The following is a 24211-nucleotide window of genomic DNA, read 5'->3' on the forward strand; positions in this document are numbered from 1 at the left end:
GAATTGAGATGCAGCAAACCAGAGACCATCCAACTACTGCAAACAGCCTAATGCGCCCTTTCCCAAATAGAGGCCCAGACAACAGGAGCATATAGACAGGGAGACTGGGACAAAGAAGTAAGTCAAGCCATGTTCCTTGAACACACTACCTTCATGTACGCCGCCCCCACCCCCCACCCCGCACACCTGAACCCCATCACCTGAACAAATATCCACCCCCTACTACACTCCAAACATGCTAACCCAATCCACCACCCCGCCTGCCTACAGGTCCCCGCCCCACACCCCTGTCCCACTCACCTGCATGCCTGTCCAGGCCCAACACACATCTCCCACTCAAGTGCACAGTCTCACCCTGTCCCTCCCGAGACCCCCCCCCCCACCTCCTTTCCCCCTGCAGGCAGTTGCCTGCGCATCCCCGCTGCAGGTGCTCACCTTAATACCCGGACTACACCTGGCCCCAGCCCATACAGTCCCACAACCCTGTCCTGCCCACCCCTGAGCTCTGCGCACATGTAGGGCATACGGCCCTCCCAGATATGTGAACATGCACACACATGCCCCTGCCATGCACCCCAGCTCTGGGCAAGCTCTGACTTGTGCATCCAGGCCACACCCACCCCCAGCCCACGTGGGGCCCCAAACCCACAGACCCGCGCAAACCAGGGCCCTGCTTCCCAGACCAGCACACCCACATAGCCACATCCTACCTGCTGGGTGCCCACACATCCATGCAACAACTTCTCAACCCCTGCACCCTAACCCCCTGCCCTGCACACATACACACCCTTGCCCCACACCCTAGCATAAATGCCCTGCTCCCATACCTGGGGGGTGTTCATGTGCGCATCTGTACTACACAGCCTCCACCATGCACACATGTGCACCACTCCCCAGACCCCCTCCCACACCTGCACACCCACCAACCCAACATCATAGCAGCATTAGTCACATTCACTGAAAGGATGGGAACAATCCAAATGCCCAACAACAGATGAGTGGATTAAAAAATGCCATATAGGGCAGTGCAACGGTGGCTCAGTGACAGAATTCTCGCCTGCTGTGCCTGTGGTGCCTGTCCATGAAAAAAAGAAAAATGTGGTATTTACATTGATGGAATATTATGCAGTAATAAGAACAAATATCCTGAAGCACATGACAAGGTGGATAAGACTTGAGGACATAATCTAAGTGAAATAAGCCAGACACAAAAGGATAAATACTGTATAATTCCACTTTTATGACCATGGTAAAGGTAAAATCAGAGGCTTATAATAAAGAATATAGGGGATCTAAAAATACATGGAAGCTAGAGATGGGTAAACGGTTAGCTAATGAGGTTGAAGTTAAATTAAAGGAATAGATAGAAGTGAAGGCAGTTCATTAGTGGGTTTATAAGTAGTATTACCATATTGAAGATGAACATGATTGAAAGGGGCTGTATAGACCCATGAGTCTCACCAAATAACACTGAAAATATAAATTCCTACATGAACTACTTCAAAGGTATGAATCTTGTACAGAGTGTGTAAGTTCTGACTATAGGGGGGAAACTGCTACTGCATGCTGTGGGCTATGTTTAACAGGAAAACATTAACAGTACTACAAGTAAATAATGGGAGAAGAGAAAAGAGTTAAGGGGACATTTAGATTTTCTATTTGGCGAGGGTATATTTATTGGTTTTCTTTCTCTTGGGAACAATGAAATTATCTGAAATTGAGAGTGTTGATAAACTGTTGACTTTGGACATTATCCAGGATGCCCAATGATTGCAGGTGGCTGAAGGAGGCACTGACTGAGAAGTAGATTGGTGAATGTTGGCATATACATATGACTGAATATTGTGCTACTACGCAAAGGAATGAAGTTGTGAGGCATTAGCATGCAACATTGTGAATGAACCTGTGGGACATTTCATAAGGCAAAATAAACCACAAACAAAAGAGCTATTATTGTATGGTCTCATTTAAAAAATACTTACAGGAAAGCAGGGACCTAGATTGTAAACTCTTATAGCAGTCACATTTAATCCAGAGTGGTAATTGCTATTTCTGGATTTTGAGAGGCTGTTTTATATATGCATAACCTGGTATTCAGAGATAAGAAGGAAGACAATCAAGTCAGGTTTAAGGTAATTCAGAATACAGGGATAAGAAAGACATTGTCTATATTTTAGAACTTCATCTACTGTTTGAGACCAAAGGAAGAAAGTTTTATTTTGTTCAGAACCTAAATTTTCTGTAGTACATAATCTAACTCAACCTGTCTGGATAGATCATTCAAACAATCCAAACATCAGGAGCCCAGAAAAAAAATGAGGGCCTTTAATCCCATATAGCTTAATGTATTGCCTAGATACATCCCAGACTATATTAAGAAGATAATCAAAAAGTATTGGTGAAGTCCCTTGAGGGATGGGAGAAAAAATATGGAATTATGGGGCGGGCCGCGGTGGCTCAGCGGGCAAAGTGCTTGCCTGCCATGCCGGAGGACCTCGGTTCGATTCCCGGCCCCAGCCCATGTAAAAAACAAACAAACAAACAAAATACAATAAAACAAGAAAATGTTTAAAGATGTTTCCCTTTCTTCCTCCCTTCCTTCCTTCCATCCTTCCTTCCTTCTCTCTGTCTTTCCTTCCCTTCCTCCCTCTCTCTAAAAAAAAAAAAAATATGAAAAAAAAAAAAAATATATGGAATTATTAAACTTTACCACCAGGGAAACTTCCGATACTATGTCAAACATTAAGGACACCCAAATCAATAGGCCGAGCCCTTGATATTGAGGCTTGCTTTTCTGAAGCTTTCGCATGTAGTGGAGAAACTCATCTATAGGTATGCCCATCTACAGGTATGCCTAAAAGTTACTTTTGGAGGACCTCTTTTGTTGCTCAGATGTGGCCTCTCTCTCTCTAAGCCCAACTCTGCAAGTGAAATATTGCCCTCCCTTCTTTGTGGGACATGTCATTCAGGGGTGAAAGTCTCTCTGGTGGCATGAAAGATGACTCCCAGGGATGAGCCTTGCCCTGGCACTGTGGGATAAACAATGCCACCCTGATCAAAACAGGGAAAAGAAGTATAACAAATAAGATATCAGCAGCTGAGAGTTCAAACAGAGTTGAGAGGTTACTTTGGAAGTCACTCTTACATAAGCTTCAGTTAGACATTGCTACCTACTATAGCTTATCCAAACCCCATCCAAAACCATTCTTGTCAATCCTAAAGATCACCTAGGATGTATTACAAGATTCTACAAAGATTCTATTCACTAGGGTAACTTTACAGAAAACCAGTAACCTCCAGATGGGTCCCTGAACCAGATAAGCCTAAAATGCAGAGGCCAGCCTCTCCAGAACATTAACTAGTTCCATCCCCTATTCCATATTATGAACATCCCCTTCCAACATGAAAAAGTTAGAATGGATATTTATAGGTATATAAATAACCATAAAGAATGGGAGAAAAATCAAAGGTGATGGCGAGGTTATTATACAGAGAAGGTAGGGTTTAACAAATGAGTATGTTTGCTGAATCATTATATTGATATTTCTTTCAGTCTCCAGTATCTTCAAGCAGCTAGAAGTAAAAATCTAAAGTTGTGGGAGTGTAACCCATACCTAATTCTGAAATCTGTTCTACAGCTAATTATTGCAATGTCCTTTGAAATTTATTGCTTTTTTTGTATATATGTTATTTTTCACAAAAGAAAAACTATATTTCTTCAAGCCTCCAGTGTTTTGGAGCTGCTAGATGGAAAAATATGAAATAGTGGAATGGTAATCCACAACAAACCCTGAAATCTGTTCTGTTTATACTTGTTGAAGTGTACTTTGAAAATCATTGCTTTTTCTTTCTTTTCTTTGTATATATGTATATATATTATATTAACAATAAAAAAAAGTTTAAAAAAAAAGAATGAAGTGAAATAAGAACTCTCTGGGAGAAAAAAGGAGCTCAATAGAAAAGAGTGGTATATTTAACGCAGTTCACACAGGGACCACCAGAAGAGTACAGATATGTCCAGAGGCAAATCAGCTGCAAAAGACAGGTAAGAGGGAAGTGAATCATTTTTCTGTTGTGTTCTGATAGATCAGAATAGTCTTGGAAAGGGATTTTATTTAGTAAGCACGTATTAAGGAAACTATGAAAGTATAGAAGCCACTAAATCAAGATTAAGGTAACGAGAGAGCAGATTTGACTTTGAACCATTGGATGAATCTAAGAACCAATAAGCAAAGACTGAATAGCCCAAACATGACTGCTAAATGAATGATCTAATTAACTTGGTAAGGACCTATTAGAGTTGTACCCTACTGAAAGACTAGTGACTAAACAAAGCCCATTCAAGTTAATAAAATTAGAGGTTAGAGCAACAATTATTACCATGTGTGCTGGTTTGAAGCTATTATGTATCCCAGAAAAGCCACGTCCTTTAATCCTCATTCAGTATTGCTGGGTAGGATCTTTTTTAATGTTTCCAAGGAGAAGTGCCCCCTCCCCAATTGTGGGTGATAAATTTTGATTAGATGGTTTCCATGGAGATATGCCTCCACCCATTCAAGGTGGGGTTGCTTACTGGAGCCCTTTAAGAGGGATCCATATTGGAAAAAGCTTTAGAGCCACCAGAATCCACAGAGCCAACAGAACGGGCAGAGCCTGTGGCAAGCTGTTGAAGAAGGCTTCTGAAATGAGGAGAGAAAGCTAGCAGACATAGTCATGTGCCCTCCTAGCTGAGAGAGAAATCTTGAACTTCAATGGTGCTTTTTTTGGATTTAAGGTATCTTTCCTTTGATGCCTTAATTTGGACACTTACAGTCTTAGAACTGTAAACTTGCAACTTAATAAACTTCCCAGTTTAAAAGCCATTCCGTTTCTGATACATCACATTCCGTCAGCTTGCAAACTAACACACCATGTAATTTTCCATATATGTATTTTTACACTCAAGTGCTTCATTCACTGTAATACATTTCCCATGTAACATACCTTATATTTTTATACCCAAGATCCCCCGAGATCCCCATTTGAACTAGCTGATGATTATTAGCTTCAAAAGAAGTAAAAGAAATAAGACAAGGTGTCTAAGAACAGCATTTCAAGATGAGAAATACATCAGTTACCCTAACACCCTTGACAAGTGACGATGAAATGGGATCAGAAGCCTAAAGGAGCTTTCTGCTTGAGAGTTATAGAGTTATAGAGTCTAAAAGAAGAAAGTGAGTTTGGAGGACATCTCATCCATCTGTTTTACCTTACATGAATACTCAAGTATCCAATCCCATGCTTTCAAAGATCAGCTTCCTCTTGCACCTTTTGGGAAAACGGGGTCTATCTTCTCTTGAGTGGTCTTTAAGAAAGTAGCTCATCAACTTCCATGTTGTTCTCCCCGATCTTCCTCACTCCTCCCTGGGTCATTGCTCTCTTCATCTATCCCACCTGAAACCCTATGCACAGTCCCCTTAGAGAGGACATGATGATAGCAAGGGTTGATGTAGAGAATTCCACACTTCACTTTCTTGCCCTGTCCTTAATTCTTCGCAACACCATCAATCATTATAAAGTTTGGATACTCCAAAGAAAATACCTTGTAAGAAGGAAAAAGTTAAATTCTGTTTAGATACACTGGCGAGAAAGAAGTACATATCATGTTTGATTTAACAGAATCTGTTCACTTCCCAGTTCTCAAGTCTCTCCACTTTCAAAATGTTTTCCTTATTTTAACTTCTATGTCTGTGGAAATATAACTACCATCCCAGGGATTTTTCTCAATATGATTCATCTATATGCCCCTAGCAAGAGAATCTTTCTCTTTAGAGCCTTTAAGTCTAGAATGATGCCTGAGGGCCTTCAGCAGATCAAACAATAACAGCTCATGCCATTCAAATTTTATAGAATATCAGTGTGAGTCAGGTCCCATATGGACAGCTCTCCATTAAAATATGCCCAACAGTGAGAGCTGGATACACAAATATTTATGCTCCTAATTATATCACTCAGGTTGATCAGGAAAATGGAAAACAGTCAAGATGGGTAGGAAAAGATTTAATTCATAGAATTAAAGGTCTATATTCCCACTGCAAGGACTAGAGGAGTAAAGGCCAGAAAACCTGCTGCTGTCTTTCAGAAGCCAGAATGCAGGGATAAATGAAGGTCTCCATGAACAATCTCAGCTGCCAATAGCATTAACTCGCACACAGTATCCCACAAATGATGGTGTTCTAGTTTGCTAGCTGCTGGAATGCAATATACCAGAAACAGAATGATTTTCAAAAAGGGGTAATTTAATAAGTTGCTAGTTTACAGTTCTAAGGCCAAGAAAATGTCCCAATTACAAGTCTATAGAAATATCCAATCAAAGACATCCAGGGAAAGATACCTTGGTTCAAAAAGGCTGATTACGTTCAGGGTTTCTCTTTAGTGAGAAGGTATGTGGCGAACACAGTCACAGTTTCTCTCTCATCTGGAAAGGCACAGGTGAACATGCTCAGGGTTCATCTCTCATCTGGAAGAGCACATGGCGAACACGGCATCATCTGCTAGCTTCTTCTCCTGGCATCCTGTTTCATGAAGCTCCCTGGGAGGCATTTTTCCTTCTTCATCTCCAAAGGTCGCTGGCTGGTGGACTCTGCTTCTTGTGGCTATGTCATCCTGCTCTGCTCTCTCTGAATCTCTCATTCTCCAAATTGTTTCCTCTTTTGTAGGACTTCAGAAACTAATCAAAGCCCACCCAAATGGGTGGAGACAAGCCTCTGCCTAATCCAGTTTAACAACCACTTTTGATTAAACCACATCTCCAGGGAGATGATCTCATTACAGTTTCAAACATACAATACTGAATAGGGATTAGAAGAAACAGCTGCTGTTCTAGTTTGCTAGCTGCCGGAATGCAATATACCAGAAACGGAATGGCTTTTAAAAAGGAGAATTTAATGAGTTACTAGTTTATAGTTCTACAGCCGAAAAATGTCCCAATTACAACAAGTCTATAGAAATATCCAATCAAAGGCATCCAGGGAAAGATACCTTGGTTTAAGAAGGCCGATGAAGTTCAGGGTCTCTCTCTCAGGTGAGAAGGCACATGGTGAACACAGTCAGGGCTTCTCTCTCAGTTGGAAGGGCACATGGCGAATACGGCGTCGTCTGCAAGCTTTCTCTCCTGGCTTCCGGTTTCATGAAGCTCCCCGGGAGGTATCTTCCCTCTTCATCTCCAAAGGTCACTGGCTGGTGGACTCTCTGCTTCATAGTGTTGCTCTCTCTGAATCTCTCATTCTCCAAAATATTTCCTCTTTTATAGGACTTCAGAAACTAATCAAGACCCACTCAAATGGGTGGAGACATGTCGGGTCTTAATCCAGTTTGACAACCATTCTTGACTAAATCACATCAACCAGGGAGATGATCCAATCATAGTTTCAAACATACAGTATTGAATAGAGATTATTCTACCTTTATGAAATAGGATTTATATTAAAACTTGGCTTTTCTTAGGGGGTACACTTCCTTTCAAACCAGCACAGCTGCCTTTACAAAATAGGATTAGAATTAAAACATGTCTTTTCTAGGGTACACACATCCTTTCAAACCAGCACAGATGGCAAAACCCAAATCTACCCCCTGCTGACACCCACACACCTATCCATTTCTACCACTAAAGAATACCAAGTTCTCATTCTCATCCACTTTCCAAATATTACACAAAGGTTCCTTATTAACAGAATCTAGTCAGAAGCCTGCTGACAAGGGAGTCTAGGAAAGTAGAAAGTTTGGGAAGAGTCTGAGTATCATATGATAATATCCTTGCACACATACATGTTTACTAATATTTACATTTCCAAACAACAAAAATAAAAACAGCATGCTTCCACCTAACTTGAAACATTCATCCTTCATTCAATTAAAGACACATTCACCCTTTCCCTAAAAAAAAGAACTGTCTCTGAAATCCCATAATTCTCCATATCCAACTCTGTCAATATTCATTTCTATTCTAGTTGAATAGAAATTTCCCTTTGTTATTTAATAACTTAAATACTGAACAATAAGGTTAACCAACATTCACACAACTCACACAAATTAGCAGGGACAGGAATGGAAAAAAATGGTCAGTATGTTGTTTAGCTCATGATGAAACAAAGAAGGAGATATGCATAGATGAGACCATTTCATTTCTGTAACTGGCCATTTTCTTCTTCCACTACTCATTCCATGTTGCTTATGCCTTCAGTGTGTATTAACTCCTAAATGAAGTTAAATCTCACCCAATCAGTTGAATGCCTTAAAGGAAGAATTAATCATTTCAGTAGTCAGAAAGATTTTCTGCCTCTGCTCTAACCAGCCAGCCTCTCTTGGGCAATTCATTGAAACCATCAGAATTCCCAGCATGTGGCCTCCCCTACAAAATTCAGTCTTGCCAATCCAATCCTCATGGACACATGAGCCAATTCCTATAACAAATCTCTCTATATATCCATCTACTAATCTCTTGTTTTCTGTTTCTCTGGAGAACCCTGACTAATATACACAGCTTTGGCAATCTACCTTCTCAAGAAAAGTGAGCAAAAGCCACAGGTCTCAGAGAACCTGTGAAGGTTCCTGGAGAAGTTCACTCTTTGGTTGTGTCAGCATATCATGCAGACATATCCATAAACAAAGGTAAATATTTTTTTTCCTCTCTCAAACTAGTCATAGGGAATACCCAGTGAGGCCATAGGTGTGATTGAGGTTTAGGCAGCAATGTTGCAACAACTTGGAAATCTGACCCACCTGCTTATTCCACTTACGTATGCTTTCTGGACATTCTTGAGCCTGATCTCATAGCCCAGAGCTAAATGACAAGGTACTCTGCTCTTGCCCAAGCCAAATTCATGACTTGGTAGTCACACAATACACGGTTCACTGTGGACAGCCCAGGTCCCACAATCTTCTTAAAAGGAGAACAATTAGCAGAGGAAGAGTGTGAAAGGATTTCTGAGTCTATTCTTTTCTGTTCAGCTGGAAAAAATTTCTGTTCAGCTGTTCAGATTTTCCATGGAAACTTTAGGGGTAATATTTAAAACTATACCTATATTCTATTGGCTAGAATGCACTTTCAAGGCCTTCCCTAACACCAGAGTGTCTGAGACTCTCCCAAGGACAGACAGAAATAATACAATCTGCACCAGTGGTTCTCAACGTGGTAATCATCCTTGGATCACCAGCAGTAGCAGCATCAGGGAACCTGTTAGAAATGCAAGTTCCCATGCCATACTACCGATTACAAATCTCGAGAGGTAGGGCCCAGCAATCCATGTTGTATCAAGCCCTAAGCCCTTCCGGTGACTCTGATGCACACCAGGGTTTCAGAACTTCTGGTCTGGAAGAAGAGCAGCACCAGAACTTCACAGTATGTTATGGGTTTTCCCTAACCTCCTACAGCCTCCCAGAAATTAAAAATAACTCCACTGTCTTTCCATCAGACAATCACCAAGATCTATTTTCTCAATGCAAAATGAGTTTAGACTGCTAACAGTAACTGGTATAATTTTAAAATCTAAAGATTCAAGCAGAATTAAAAGCTGGTCACCCCAAAGTAACAAAGCAATAATCCTAATTACCTAAAATTTGACATTCTTTGGCCTTAATTTAAAAATCAGCTTAAATCACCTATGCACATTTTTAAAAATTTAAGCTGTGGTCTCTAAGCAGCAATGAATTGGAATTATATATTTTAAGGTTCAAAGTGAAGATTATTTATGAATGTTAATTTGAATTTGTTCTAACTTTCATTTGCTTTTCCATTAATAAATTCAATAATATAAAATTGACCTTTCATACTTGAGAGGCAATTAAGTTCTATTTAATTATGGCTTTGTCTGTTTTGGTTTTGTAGCTAGAATGATATATACCATAAGTAAACTATCCTCTGGATATAAATTGGGAGAAGATTTTGGATATCTTTTGACTCTCAGTCATGGACTAATTAGTATTTCAGTGACACGGAAAAAATGAGAAGCCCAATTTACAATCAGTAGTGATTTGCAAACTGATGAACCTAGGCTGTCTACACTTTAGGAAGGGCACATGTATTGGTTATTTATTGCTCTGTAGCAAATCACTCCAAAACTTAGCATCTTAAAACAACAGACTTTTATTATTTCATAGTTGCTGTAGGTTAGGAATTCAGGAGTGGCTAGCTGGTGGTCAGACTTACAGGAGAGTGTAGTCAAGATGTCAGGCAGCATGGCAGTTTCATGTGAAGGTTTGATTAAGAGAGGATCTGCTTCCAAGATGAGCCATGTGGTTGCAGGCGAGCCTCACTTCCCAACTGTTGGCCAGAGGCTGCCATTCCTTTCCACGTGAACCTTTCTATAGCTGCCTGAGTATCTCACCTCAGCTACTTTCCCTCAGACAAGTAATATGAGAAGATAGCAAGACAGCACCTAAACAGAAGCCAGTCTTTTATAAGCCAGACTTCCAAATGACTTGCCCTCACCTTTGCCATATGTCATTGAGCACACAGACCAAACCCAGTTCATTTTGGGAGGGGCTTCTTCACAAGTGTGATACCAAGAAATGACGATATGGGGGTCCATCCACCACAGCATGGATTTGGAAGAATGAATATTCTTTGGTAATTAAAATTCCTTACCTTATTACTCTACTATATAATTCTAAAATATAATACTGTATATGCCCAGAAACATATTATATTATACTTCTGAGAAGTTTTGTGTAAATAAAGTGTTCGTTTCTATTTATCTACATCTATTCTCTTTTCCTGACTGTGAATTCATCAGAGGATGTATTATTTCTTATTTGTACTCATATTTCTAGTCCCTTACACAGTAGATGAGATATGGGCATTTGGTAAATATTTATTACTTGAACTTAATTATCCCATATTTTAACCCTCAAAGTATTTTTCTGTCACACTGTATCTCTTGAGGGACTGGGAATACAGGCAGCATCCATGTAAGTTTGTGGAATGAATACTTCACAGTCTAACACTGAGGCATCTCTGGAACATGGATTGTCTGGGAGATGCAGAGGAGCAAGCAAGTGTAGTGAAAGAACCAATGCCAACAGCAGAAGTAGTGGTGGACTTGCTTTCCGTTCTCCTTGGGAATTAAACAGAAGTCACTGGTGCTTGCCCTCCAAATTCATCTCGCCTATCTCCCATTTCTTGGCCTTTTGACAAAAGTTCTTTTGGTCATCCATATGCCTCTTAGAACTCCAGAATCTGTCTACTTCTCTTATTCATCCATTTAAAAAATATTAATTGAGCATTTACTATTTTCACGGGACTGTCCCAAGTACTAGGAAAACAAAGCAGACAAAACTCTCTGCAGCAAAATATAAATGCATATATGCATTTCATGGGTATCCTATTTTTTCACTTAATGGATTAGAATCTCAATATGCCTTAAGTGCACAGAAATATCGCCTCTGGTGCTTGCCATAGCATCTTTTTTATAATAGGCGCTTATAACATGTCTGTTGAAAGCATGAATGAATAAATATAAGTCTAGAAATTTGAAAAATGAAATAATTATTACATGTAATAAAGAGCCATTAGGTGACTCTCTAATTGAGGGCTTTCCAGGAGGCATCTTAAATATAGTCATTAATTCTGTGCCAATCTTTTTGGAAATAAGTGGACTAGACTATTATTTTGACACATAGCACACAGTCTCAATTCCAGTTAAAGATGAAGTTCACTTTTCAAAATAAAATCAGTTAGGCCATTTTCAGAATGCAAGTTAAAAAAGAAAGTAACTTAATGTCAGACATTTATCAATAGCTTAGAAACCACCAAACCAAATTACTTCATATTTGACTGGTAGTTAAACCCATAGCACAAATATACTTCTAGATATAATGAGAAAATAACATTTAGCAAAATGCACCTATTCAAAAAACTTGTCTGAAAATTATAAGAAATTATAAGAAAGCTGAAATCCCAGTACTTGCAAGATGATACCGTTTTCAAAGTGAATGGAACCGAAAGGTTTAAAGAACACAAGAAATATTTTCAGACAGGAAGATACTACATCAAGAAGCTGTCATAGATGACCACTATTAGAGGAAAAATCATCACAGCTAAACTGGGGTATTTTATACACAACTTTATAAAACTCATATTTGTCTATTGTAGAAAGTCTAAGCATATAAGGCTATAAAGGAAACAAATAAAATCACCAGAAATAATCACTGATTAATGTTGGTGAATATTCTTCTAATCTATTTTCCCTGAAAATGTCTCAATTGGTTCCTCCGTATATAAAAATTGTGCTCTGCCTTTCATAGTTAATACTGTAACATAAGCTTTTCCCCTGGTTTACTACAAATACTTTACTATGTCTTCTCTTAGTGGCTACATATTTCACTAAACTTTTCCCCTATTTTGCCTCTTGAGGTTTCATATTTTCATCATTTTAAATTAATGCTATATTAGATGTTTCTGGAATTGAGGGGTCAGTTGGTTAGGTTGGTTTGAGAAGCATGGCCCACAGTTCAGATTTTTACTTAGAATTTATCCTCAGGATTGAAATTCCTAAGTTAAATGGTATAAATATCTTGATATGTTGATATTGCCAAATACTGTACAGCCTCATAAATCTGAAACATAAAGAGATATAAAGAGATAGCCCATTCCCTATGTCATTTATATAATATTCTCTGAAACCTAATTCCAGCTAATGAACACAGGAATCTGATGGCAAGATTTGATCGATATCCAGGATTTATATTTTCATCTTTTAAAACATAATTTGACCCTATTAAATTCCGTAATAATTTTTATAGATATGTCAATATTCTGTAAAAGACAGTGAGTGTCCTTTTTCTGCTTCATAGAGGACATTTTGCTTTTTTAACCTGATTTTATTAGATGCAGAAACTTTTCGATGGGCAAAAGATAAATGCTGAACTTAAATATTTCATCTCATTAATTTCAACTGTTTCCACTCCAGTGAAAAGATTCTTTCTCTTAAATCTAAATTGAATTTATTAGTAAAGGTTGATGTTTCTCCCCAGGCAGGACACAATAAAACTACAAACCTGTCCCTACAAACTGAGGAAAGCATCTGTGCCAAACCTTCCCTGTTTCATTCTGAAACTACAGGACTAAACAAAAGAGCAGATAAGGAGAGCACAGTCACAGGGAAGGATAGTTAATGACAAAATAAAGACTGCTGAGCCCCCAGAGAGACATATACACCAGATGGAAATCATGACTTTTTGAGATCTGACCCCCAACAGTTTAAGGCAATGGGAAGTACTTTTGTTGGCTATGTTTCCAAGGGCTTCATGATACTTTTAATGCCTAGTCTTTAAGAAATTCTTATGAACTACATTGGACTCATTTAGAACATGTGATCAAGGACTAAAACTTGTATGAATCCACTCCAAAAGCCCATATTAATGGACTTTCAGGACTGATTTTAAATGCTGATATCAAAATATGACTAAAAGGAAAATCACAACAAATTGTGTCTGGGCCTGTATGAATTATAATGAAACAGTTACAGAAATTGCTAAAGCCCCATTGTGTGACTTCAGGCAAATAGGAAAGACAGTTACACATGTGTGTTGCTGAGTAGCTCTTTCCATTCCAGTGTCAAACAGATCCTCTCTCAGGAAGTCATTCCCCACCCAGCATATCAAGAAAATAGATGCAAAGTCAGAATGAATGTATTCATAACTAATTCTGTCTTGTTCCACAATTTGCAGGAAGTTGCTGTACATTTTGTTTTCTTATTTAATTCATTTTCTCATTTAATTCATACTGAATATCACCTCTGAGTTAAGTACAGTGCTAAGTACTGAGGATACGAATATGAGTGGAAGGCAAATTCTTTCTTTGAGCTATTTGTTATCTAGCACTGCTTTACAAAAGCTGCACTGTGAACAACTGGGTATTGTCATATGTATTTCAGAAAAGGCTCATTTTACTTCTTTTTTTTTAAATGATGCATATAATCCAAGTTAAACCATACAGACATTATTCCACTTAATGATTACAAAATCCCTGCGTGGCGTGAAGCATTATTCTGAATTTAACAAACAAACACAGGATCAGAGACGTGCAGCGCGTTATTGAGAACAGCCAAGATTCAAGGCAAAGTCCACTGTGACAGTAAACCACAATGCCTGAATTTCAGTTAATTGCCACAGTTCATTTTGCAAGGGGAGACAATCCAGCCTCCTGACACTGGAACCATGAAAGTTGAAGATAACTTGAGAATAATGTAAATAAATAGTCTTGATAACTAAGAAACATGAAAACACCATCTCTTCAAGACAAATATTTCATGCCAACATAGCACCTCCCCATCATCTATTATCAGTTGAAGAGTTGGCTGAAATTTTTTTTCCCTCCCTCCTGTATCAATTCATCCCCCTTTAGCTTTTTCCACATTAACTGCTACTATTAACAATGAAATTTTCTTAAAGGAGTAGCATATGTTCTTCCCTTCCATTCCTTACTTCTGATTCACTTTCCAATCATCTCCAATCTATCTCACATTCCAAGCACTCTAATTCATCTGCTTTTGTCAAGAGACAATGAACATGTTTATAACCTGGTTGTTCCCAGAAACTCTGGGTATTTGTGTGACACCTGAGACTAAGAGTTAGAGCTCTGAAGCTATAAAGACAGCATTACCCCATACAGCAAATGTTGAAAAAGTGATCAGACTTTTACTAGAGATATAAATGAAGCCGATCTGAATAGGACTAAGGTAAATCAGACTACAGTGTAAAGGATGATATGGTCCATATTTTAAAACTTCAAGTTCTGTGTGAGACCAAAGGGAGAAATGCTTATTTGGTGCAAAATTTATATTTTGGGTAGTGCATTATCTAATTTAACTTGTATGGTCAGTTTATTTGAACAACATAAGTACATGAAATCTTGAATAGGGCCTGAGATCTTGTGGATTTGTCCATGTTAGTGTGATGCCCCAATATATGCCAGAGTAATTTGGGCAGAGAATAAAAATGTATTTGCAAAGTCCCCTTGGGGACTTTCCCATCTGGGGAATTCCTGTATTCGTGAAGCAGTGGGGACAACCAATTCAATAAGCTGAGCCCTTGATCTTGAAATATGATCCTATGAAACTTATTCCTACAAAGGAGAAACTAAGCTTACTTATAATTATGCCTAAGAGTCACCCCCAGAGAATTTCTTTTGCTGCTCAGATGTAGCCTCTCTCTCTAAGCCAGCTCTGCAGGTGAACTCACTGCCCTCCCCCACTTAGTGACTCTCAGGGTGCATCTTCCTGGCACGATGGGAAAGGACTCCCAGGATAAGCCAGGACCCAGCATCATGGGTTTGGGAAAACCTTCTTGACCAAAACGGGAAAGAGAGAAATGAGGAAAATAAAGTTTCAGTGACTGAGAGATTTCAAACAGATCTGAGAGGTTATCCTGAAGGTTATTCTTATGCATTAGATAGATACCCCTTTTTACGTCATGATATATTAGAGTGGCTAAAGAGAAGTTCCTGAAACTGTTGAATTGTGCTCCAGTAGCTTCAAATCTTGAAGACAATTATATAGCTATATACTTTTACAGTGTGACCATCTGATGTGAAAACTTTGTTTCTAATGCTCCTTTTATCCAAGGTATGGCCAGATGAGTCTAAAAAAGGGGGGATAAACAAATAATAGTAGGAGCAAGGGATTAAAAAAAATTGAATATATTGAAATACCAGTGGCCAGTGAGAGGGAGGGGTAAAAAGTATGGGATGTATGAGACTTTTTGTTTTCTTTTTATTTCTTTTTCTGGAGTGATGTCAATGTCCTAAAAATGAACATAGTGATGAAAACACAACTATGTGATGATATTGTGAGGCACTGATTGTACACTACAGATGGACTGTATACCTTAGAAGATTTCTCAGTAAAAATATTTTTTAAAGAAAGAACCAATGAACACATTTATGTCCTCATCTCATTGCCTCTCAGCTGCATCCAACAGGGCTGCTCACGTCTTTCTTAACTCACTTTCCTTACTCCCCTTCCATGACACATTCTTTCCAAGCTCACTACAACCCTCTCCATCTTCTTTAATGGCCGGCCTCTCCACTAACTGTTAGAATGGCACTTTTCTTTGTCCTGAGCCCATTACTTTTACTGTCTATATTTTTATTCTAGTTAAGCTCATCAGTGTCAATAGCTTTATAACCCCTCTTTATGCTGACTGGCAAATTTATATCTCCCAAGGATCTCTCAGCTGAGTACCATGTATATTTGCAATTGTGTACTTGATAATTCCACTTGACTATTGAATGGCGTCTTGATATCATGAATGGATATATTTAAAGATTGTTGGAATGATCAGGTTTTCAACTTGTCAAATAGATTGGTAACGCTAAAGGACAAAGCTTTGAAAACCAAAAATTTAATGTTTAGAAGGGCAATAGGGATATCTGATTTGAGATTAACCACCACTATCTCCTTCCCCTCCCTAGACTTTAATAAATGAAAGTATAAGAGTAGCAAAAACGTATACGCATCAAGAAAATGGAATTGGAGGGGTTGGGGGTGGGGTATCAATGAAGAATAGATTCCCAGAAATATTTAGAAAATGAGTAGTGGATGAAGGTTTATAACTGTGGAAGCAGACAGAGGGAGCCTAGCCTGGAGCAAACACGGAAGGGTACACACATGAGGGAAAACCACTTTTCCTGCAGAATCCCAAGAAGCTCAACACTCAGAAAAGTCAAGGACTAGGGAGGCAGGGGTAAGAAATGAGGCTGAAAACTGAGATAAATTGAAAGCTTATATACTAAAGAGTTGAGATAAGACACCTAAAGGTCAAAACCCACTAACTAATCCTCTTCTACTAGGCAATGAATCAAAAGCTGCCTCAAAAAAACAAAAACAAACCTGAAGTTCTGGCCCTTGCTGAGTCTCACAGCCAGATCCCCACTCAATCCTCTGAAGTGACATCACCAATGGAAGATCTAATGCACTTACCAGCTACTAGCATAAAATTTTCATTGTTTCATTTTTTAATATGAACAGATAATCAAAGGTCATGAAACTTTTGAGGAAACCTGAAATATAAAAGAAAGAGACCGAAATAAACAGGGAAAAGATGACTCCAAAAAGAAACAGAAACAGAGCTACTTTAAGGAACAGATAGAAATGGAATATATGTAATTTTTTTAAAAACACAGGATCAGCAAGAAAAGGGCAGTAGAACATTCAACAGCAACACTGAAATGCTAGAAAGTCACTGCTTTGAAGCAATGTCTTCAAAGTCACAAGGTAAAATGACTTGCCTTTACACCTATCCAAACTATAGATTATTTTTTTTAATGTACCTCCCACGTACCCTTTCTTAGGAAGTTATTTAAAATTTCACCTTCTGCCAGAGGAGAAAGTAAACCAAAAAGAGGAAAACAAGGAGCCAAATAAATAATTACTCTAATCCAGAGAAATGAATAGAAACTCTATGCAAGTTATGCAGCAAGTATAGAGTTCAATTGTGCTAAAAGATGGAAAAAGGACATGAGAAAGCTCAAGGATCATGGAAAAATGAAGCGTCAAAAAACATTGAGAATATGAAGAAACACAAAGAATATAAGGAGGGGGGAAGGTAATTATGAATTCCAGGGAAAAAATTAAAACCATATGGGAAAAGAAATGCTATAACTATGATTTTTCAATTTAAATATCAATATATTTATACTCTTTATCAGTTTGCTCTCAATTTTCACTAGTAAAGCCACTTACCAAACTGTCAGGTGATTGGGTCCAGAAGAGCCAATGCTGTTTCCCAGTTCCACAGACAAACACTAGATGTAGGCTTGGACAGTCAGATTCTGGTTTAAGGATCAAAACATGATCCAGTTAGGAACAATGAGAGCAAAGCTCAAGATTTTGCTGGAAAAAACATATCTGCAGTTTTTAACCATATAGAATACAGTTTGGACTGCCAGGAGCAATCTGTTTCATCATCTGGTAAAATGAAGTCAACCCAAAGGAAAACAGCCCCTAATTATGGAGTAAGGCAAAGTCCTGGTGATTTCCTATGTGCCCTGAGTACAGATGTGCCTTTATTTAGAGTTTCCCCTAGAGTTGAGAAAATCAATTAAATACTGTTCTAGTTTGCTAGCTGCCAGAATGCAATATACCAGAAACGGAATGCTTTTTTAAAAAGGGGAATTTAATAAGTTGCAAGTTTGCAGTTTTTAGGCCAGGAAAATGTCCCCATTAAGGTAAGTCTATAGAAATGTCCGATCTGAGGCATCCAGGGAAAGGTACCTTGGATTAAGAAGGCTGAGGATTTCTCTCTCAGCTGAAAGAGCATATGACAGACATGACAACGTCATCGAGTTTCCTCTCCAGGCCTCTTGGTTCATGAAGCTCCCCAGGAACTTTCTCTTTCTTCATCTCCAAAGGTCACTGGCTGGTGGACTCTGTGGTTCTCTCGTCCTTCTGTCGTGGTTCTGAGGCTTTCTCCTCATTCTCAAGAGCAAACTCTCTCCAAAATGCCTCCTCTTTTACAGGATTCCAATAAACTAATCAAGACCCATCGTAGCATGGGTGGAGACATGTCTCCATCTAATTAAGTTTAATACCCACAATTGATTGAGTCACATCTCCATGGAGATAACCTAATTAAGTTTCCAACCTACAGTACTGAATAGGGATTAGAAGAAATCCTTTCAAACCAGCACAAATACATATTTTGCTTAATGAAAATATTTATATAACAGAGCAATAGTACAATATGAGAGAATAATTTTTCACAGTTTAGTTTACATGTTTCCTAATTCTTATGTAAGTGGGATTTGGTTTGGAAAAGGAAACAGGTTTACAGCTATAAGGTAAAGTGGCATTTTTACTATAGATTTCTGTATTGTTTAATAGTTTTCATTAGTTTGGTGAGTTAAAAATATTTTTTAAAGTAATTGCAATGAAAATTTTAAAGAAAAAAATTTATACAAAATAAGAGCTGAGAGAAATAAAGATAAACCTTGTGAACTGAACCAAAAGTACAGACAAGAGGGTGTCAGAAACCACTAATCTGACAAGAAAACTTAGAATAAGGACAAAGAAAAGAGGACAATTGCTTAAAAGTTCAAAGAATGAGGATAGACTCTAGGTAGATCATAAGTAAAAATAAGTCAGAGAGAAGTGACAGAAGACAGAATTCCTCAGAGGAATTGGATTGAGCACCCCAATTAATGGGAAGTGGGGGGTAAGGGGAGGGCAGGCAAGTTTGCAATGTCATTGAGATTTCAAACAAATGGCAGAAAAAACCCATCCAGCGACCAAACAGAACACTTTTGGTCCTCTTGATACAAAGTAGAGCTGAAGATAATGGCTCAACCCAGGATGAGAGAGGGAAAGTGGAGGGCAGTGGTCAAAGGAAGAGCAAAGGCCGAAGCTTACAGATACAAATCAGTGATGACAGGTAGCATCTGCAGGGCATTAGGCTTAAAATTAAAGGGATGCCATCGCAAAAAACAAAATCCACGCTGTCAACTCTTGTTGATCAAAATGACTGTCAATCCTCTCCTTTCAGGCATGCATCACAACACCAAACTTAATGAGAGCGCCAATGTGTGTGGAATCTGAAGCTGTGTGGGAGTAAGATGGAAGAACACCTTTTAGGGTGCAATCCTTATGATTTTACTTCTCAGCTAAAGTAGTGAACTCTTAGGTACAGAAAATAAGCTTTTCCTACTGCTCCTTGAACGTTGCTAGGTCAACCCTATTGGGGAGTTTCCGATCCATTGCCCTGAGGCAGTAATTCAAGAAAGAGAGAAGCAGGAGCCCAGATTTTAAATGACATGTGTTTGCTCAAACATCTAGTCAACAATCAAAGTAAACTCATCATTAGCATTAACACCATTACCCTTAGTGTCAATTACATTGCAGTGAAACCTTTGCTTTCAGATCTGGTGAGTTAGCCAAAAGCAATAATTCTTAATTAGTAGGTAGAGAGGGATGCTATTCTTAATGGGATGCAGAAGTGGGGTAGATAATGTTCATAAAATGGCTAATAATTCACAACAAAATGTATCTATTTTATGTCCTTACATGCTTTATGTCATTTTATGTTCTTAAAGTGTATTATAAATGACAAATATAAAAAAATAAACATCTGTTCAGTGTGGATTATTTAAATTTTGAAAATTTAGATACAACTAATTTGGGATTGGTTAAGAAATATGCAGTATATTCATAAAATACAGCAGATATGTCTGTTTTGATATGGAAGGTTCCTTGTAATAAGTTGTCAAAAGTAAAATAAAAGCTACAGGACAAGATGAAACACACACTCGTACATACATAGATACACACACACACAAATGCATTCCAAAAAGTTAGATACTGAACCATTAACTGTGGCTTCCTCTATGAAGTAAAATTATGGGATATAGACTTTTCAATTTTTGTATCGTATATATGTCTATATTCCTTTTATACAAAAAATGTGTGCTGCTTTTATAATTTAAAACCATCAATTTTGATTTAAAAAATGAAATGAATGTCTATTAACAAATGTTCATCTCTGAAAAAATGGCCAGTTTGGTTTCAACATTGTGATCCCTCCATAGAGTTATTGGCAGGTGGCATATGAAATATGAAATATTTATGTACAAATTGTAGAAAAGCTACACCCCAAAACAATGAAGGCATTAAAAAATCTTGGAAAACCAAGCACTATAATTAAAATACACTCTTTAAACTATGCCTCAGTCTATGGAAATAAAAGCATCTAGAGAGCATGTTTAGGAAGAAAACTACCTCATAATTTTCAGCCATGTTTTTAAAATGTGTTGCTTTAATTTTGGTTTGTTATTTAGTTCTTACTCCTGTGTTCATGCACATGTTCCTCTACCCTATTGGACTTCACTTACAAAACACAAGTTTAAAGATAAAATCATTTCAAGAATGGTGACTGCAGAGTTTGTTAACCAAGTATGGGACCCCTCTGAAAACCAAGTACAGTGTCGCACACCCATGAAGTCAACCCCGGATATTACCTTAAGAAATGCAAGAAGATGCCACAACACTATGTAGGGAGTTCTGTGGGAAATCTGGAAAATTATAGTGTTGGGAAAGCAGCCAAAGTATGACCTGGCACCCCACCCTGGACTTGCCCAATCTGAGTCACTGGCCATGGGGAACCAACACCAACTTCTGAAGTTGACCTTGCTCTACCTCTTCCCTACGTAGGTTGCCTTTATGTCAGTGCCAATCTATCAAATGGCAACATGAAAGAATGAGCCAAGAAATTCCTCTCTGGGTACTTTTCCCAAAACTTCCCCTGCAGGCAAAAGCAGCTTGGGGGTAATGAAGCAGTGTAAGAAACAATATGTGGCCTGGGACAAAGGATTACCAGCTTTGAGACATACAGTAAAGCTCATAGAAGGAAGGAGAGTCTCTTTCATAGGGAGTAGCTGGTAATGCCTGTACACAGGGGAATTGCTAAATCCATGAGTAAGTGAGTGAGTGCTAACGCTGGACCTGAAAAAGGCTCAGCAAAGAGGGAGAGAATCTTACACATTACATATGCCTTGGGCTAATCTTTTTGATAGGATAGCTAAACTCTGAAGGACAGCATCAGCCAATGCAGAGTCAATTTTCAAAGATCGTGAATGGTGTGTTTTATATCTGCTTGCTAGGTTTTGTTAACTTTTCACATTCAAGGAAATCTCTGTCATATCACTAACTAGATACAAATGTAAGAAACAGACAGCTCAGGAACTAAATCCTAGAGTTAAAACACTAAAATATTAAAATGTACAGTGTTCAACAAAGATTATAAGAGAAATGAAGAAATGATGGTCCAGCCAAAGGATCAAGATTAAACGATAAAAATCCAGAAACCATCAGAGAATAAGAACAGACCTTGGACATACAGGACAAAGACCTTTTAATAATGATCCTCAATGTGCTCAAGGAGATAAGGAAAACAGGAAAAAAACTAAAGAATAAAAAAAAATGATGAATTAAACAGATGAGCAGCTCAATTATAAAACAGAAAATTGGGGATGGAACCAAACGGCCAAAACCATAGATTTATCAAGGCTTTTTATGTATTTACATTTTAGAACCTGTAAGTAAAAAAGTTAAATTATGTTCCAAATATACAATACAATATACTGTCACTTGTAAGTACCCATATGGTAACCTTTACTGGAGATTTTTCTTTCTTTATGCCCCTTGATTCCGTAACATCCTCTCCTTTCAATGTGAAGAACTCCCTTTAGTATTGCTTTTAGGGCAGGCCTAATCATGACAAACTCCCTCAGCTTTTGCTTATCTCTCCCTCATTTTTTTTTTCCTTCAAGCTGTCTTCTTTTGGGAAGAAACTCTTATAATGTATAAAATTCTTAATTGGCAATTATTTTCCAATTGCCATCTTGCCTCCATAGTTTCTGATGAGAAATTGGCACAATATTATTCGAACTCCTTTGTAAATAACATAGCATTTTTCTATTACAGCTTTCAAAACTCTCTTTGTCCTTGGCATTTGAAAGCCTGACTCTGTGTCTGTATGTGGTTCTCTTTGAGTTTACCCTGTTTGGGTTTTTGCTGGGCTCCTTGAATGTGTATATTCCTGTCTTTCATTAAATTTGGGAAGTTTGCTGCTATTACTTCTTTAAGTATTCCTTTTGTCCCTTTCTCTCTTTCTTCTCTCTCTCTCTCTCTCTCTGGGACTCCTATAATGCATATATTGCTTCTCTTGATGGTGACCCACATGTCTCTTATGCTCTGTTCACTCTTTTTTCATTCTCTTTTCTTTCTGCTCCTCAGCCTGAATCATTTCAATTGTCTTGTCTCTGAGTTCACTCATTCTTTCTTCTGCCAGCTCTAATTTGCTATTGAAATTCTCTACGGAATTTTTTATGTTAGTTATTAGGATCCCCAATTCCAGTATTTCTGACTGGTTGATACTCAAAGTAAACACCATGAAAGGGGTCAGTTTAAAGAATGGGAATTTATTCATTCATTGTTTTGAGACAGGAAAAACACCCAAATCAACCACCATCAAGGCAATGCTTTCTTCCTGAAGACTGACAGCCAGCAATCTTTGACTCCTCTGTCACATGGCAAGGCACATGGTGGAGTCTGCTGATCTCTCCCTTCTCTTATAGATTTCATTAACTTCAGCTTCTTGCTTCCACAACTTTCTCCATCTTTATGTGATTTTTGTTGTCTTATAAAGGACTCCAATAATAGGATTAATATCCAATCTGATTGAGGTGGGTCACACCTTAACTGAAGTAGCCTCTTTGGGTTCACACCCACAGGAATGGATTAAACTTAAGAAAACTGTTTTCTGGGGCACATACAACTTCAAACCACGAGAGATATGTTTTTGCTTTGGGGAGTACTGCCATTCTAAAATAGTAAGTCTTTTGATCCATGAACATGGCATGTTTTTCCATTTACTTAGCTATCTTTAATTTCTTTCAACAAAATTTCATAGTTTTCAAAGTATAGGTTTTGCACTTTTTTATTAAATTAATTCCTAAGGTTTTATTCTTTCTGATGCTATTACAAATGGAACTTTTTCTTAATTTCATCTTCAGTTTGCTCATTGTCACTCTATAGAAATACAATTGAATTTTGTATAGTGATACTATATCCTGCAACCTTGGTAAACTTGTTTATTAATTCTAATTTTTTATTAGTATGCAATGTGGTTTTTAAACAAAGTTATGCAGTAATTTTCTCCTAAGAGGAAGTAGTATTAAAAATAAATGCATATATATTTTCAGTTGATAGCCTAGTATATATCTCTTCATTTAGATAACTTCTAGATCTTTAAGATAAGTTGTATTCTATGAACTATTACTTCTGTGAAATAATTCTCCACAAAAATCAAACCATTGCATATAAATGATCTTAGTGTAGTTTTAAAAATCAATGTCCACAAAAAAAGAAGGAAAAAAAGTCAATTGTGATGATAAAAAAATATTTAAGCCCTCTAGCCTTCTATATTCTGTAGCAGCTAGAGGAAAAGTATGAGAGGATCGTATGTTAGCCCATGACAAACTATGATCTGTCCTGTACCTACTTGTTGAAGAGCGCTTTGAAAGCTATTCCTTTTTTATTTTTTTTGCTTTGTATATATGTTATACTATTCAATAAAAACAAATAAAAAATCAATGTCACCTAAAAAAAATCAATGTCAGATGTCAATGTATACCTTTATTTAAGGGTGTCTTTCAGAAAAACTCCCTTTGCATCACATTACA

The 24211-nt window shown here is 37.9% G+C and overlaps 1 long non-coding RNA gene across 5 annotated transcripts in view; it reads right to left on the reverse strand.

Moving 5' to 3' along the window:
* Positions 1-24211, reverse strand: part of LOC143647888 (uncharacterized) — a 251756-nt gene that overhangs the window by 38986 nt on the left and 188559 nt on the right. For all 5 annotated transcript variants that reach the window (XR_013158250.1, XR_013158251.1, XR_013158249.1 and 2 more), the window contains one exon: positions 17721-17809. This is a non-coding gene — a long non-coding RNA (uncharacterized LOC143647888). The remainder of the gene's footprint in view (positions 1-17720; positions 17810-24211) is intronic.

Source organism: Tamandua tetradactyla, chromosome 10, assembly GCF_023851605.1.
Source record: "Tamandua tetradactyla isolate mTamTet1 chromosome 10, mTamTet1.pri, whole genome shotgun sequence".
In the NCBI taxonomy this organism is placed as follows: domain Eukaryota; kingdom Metazoa; phylum Chordata; class Mammalia; order Pilosa; family Myrmecophagidae; genus Tamandua; species Tamandua tetradactyla.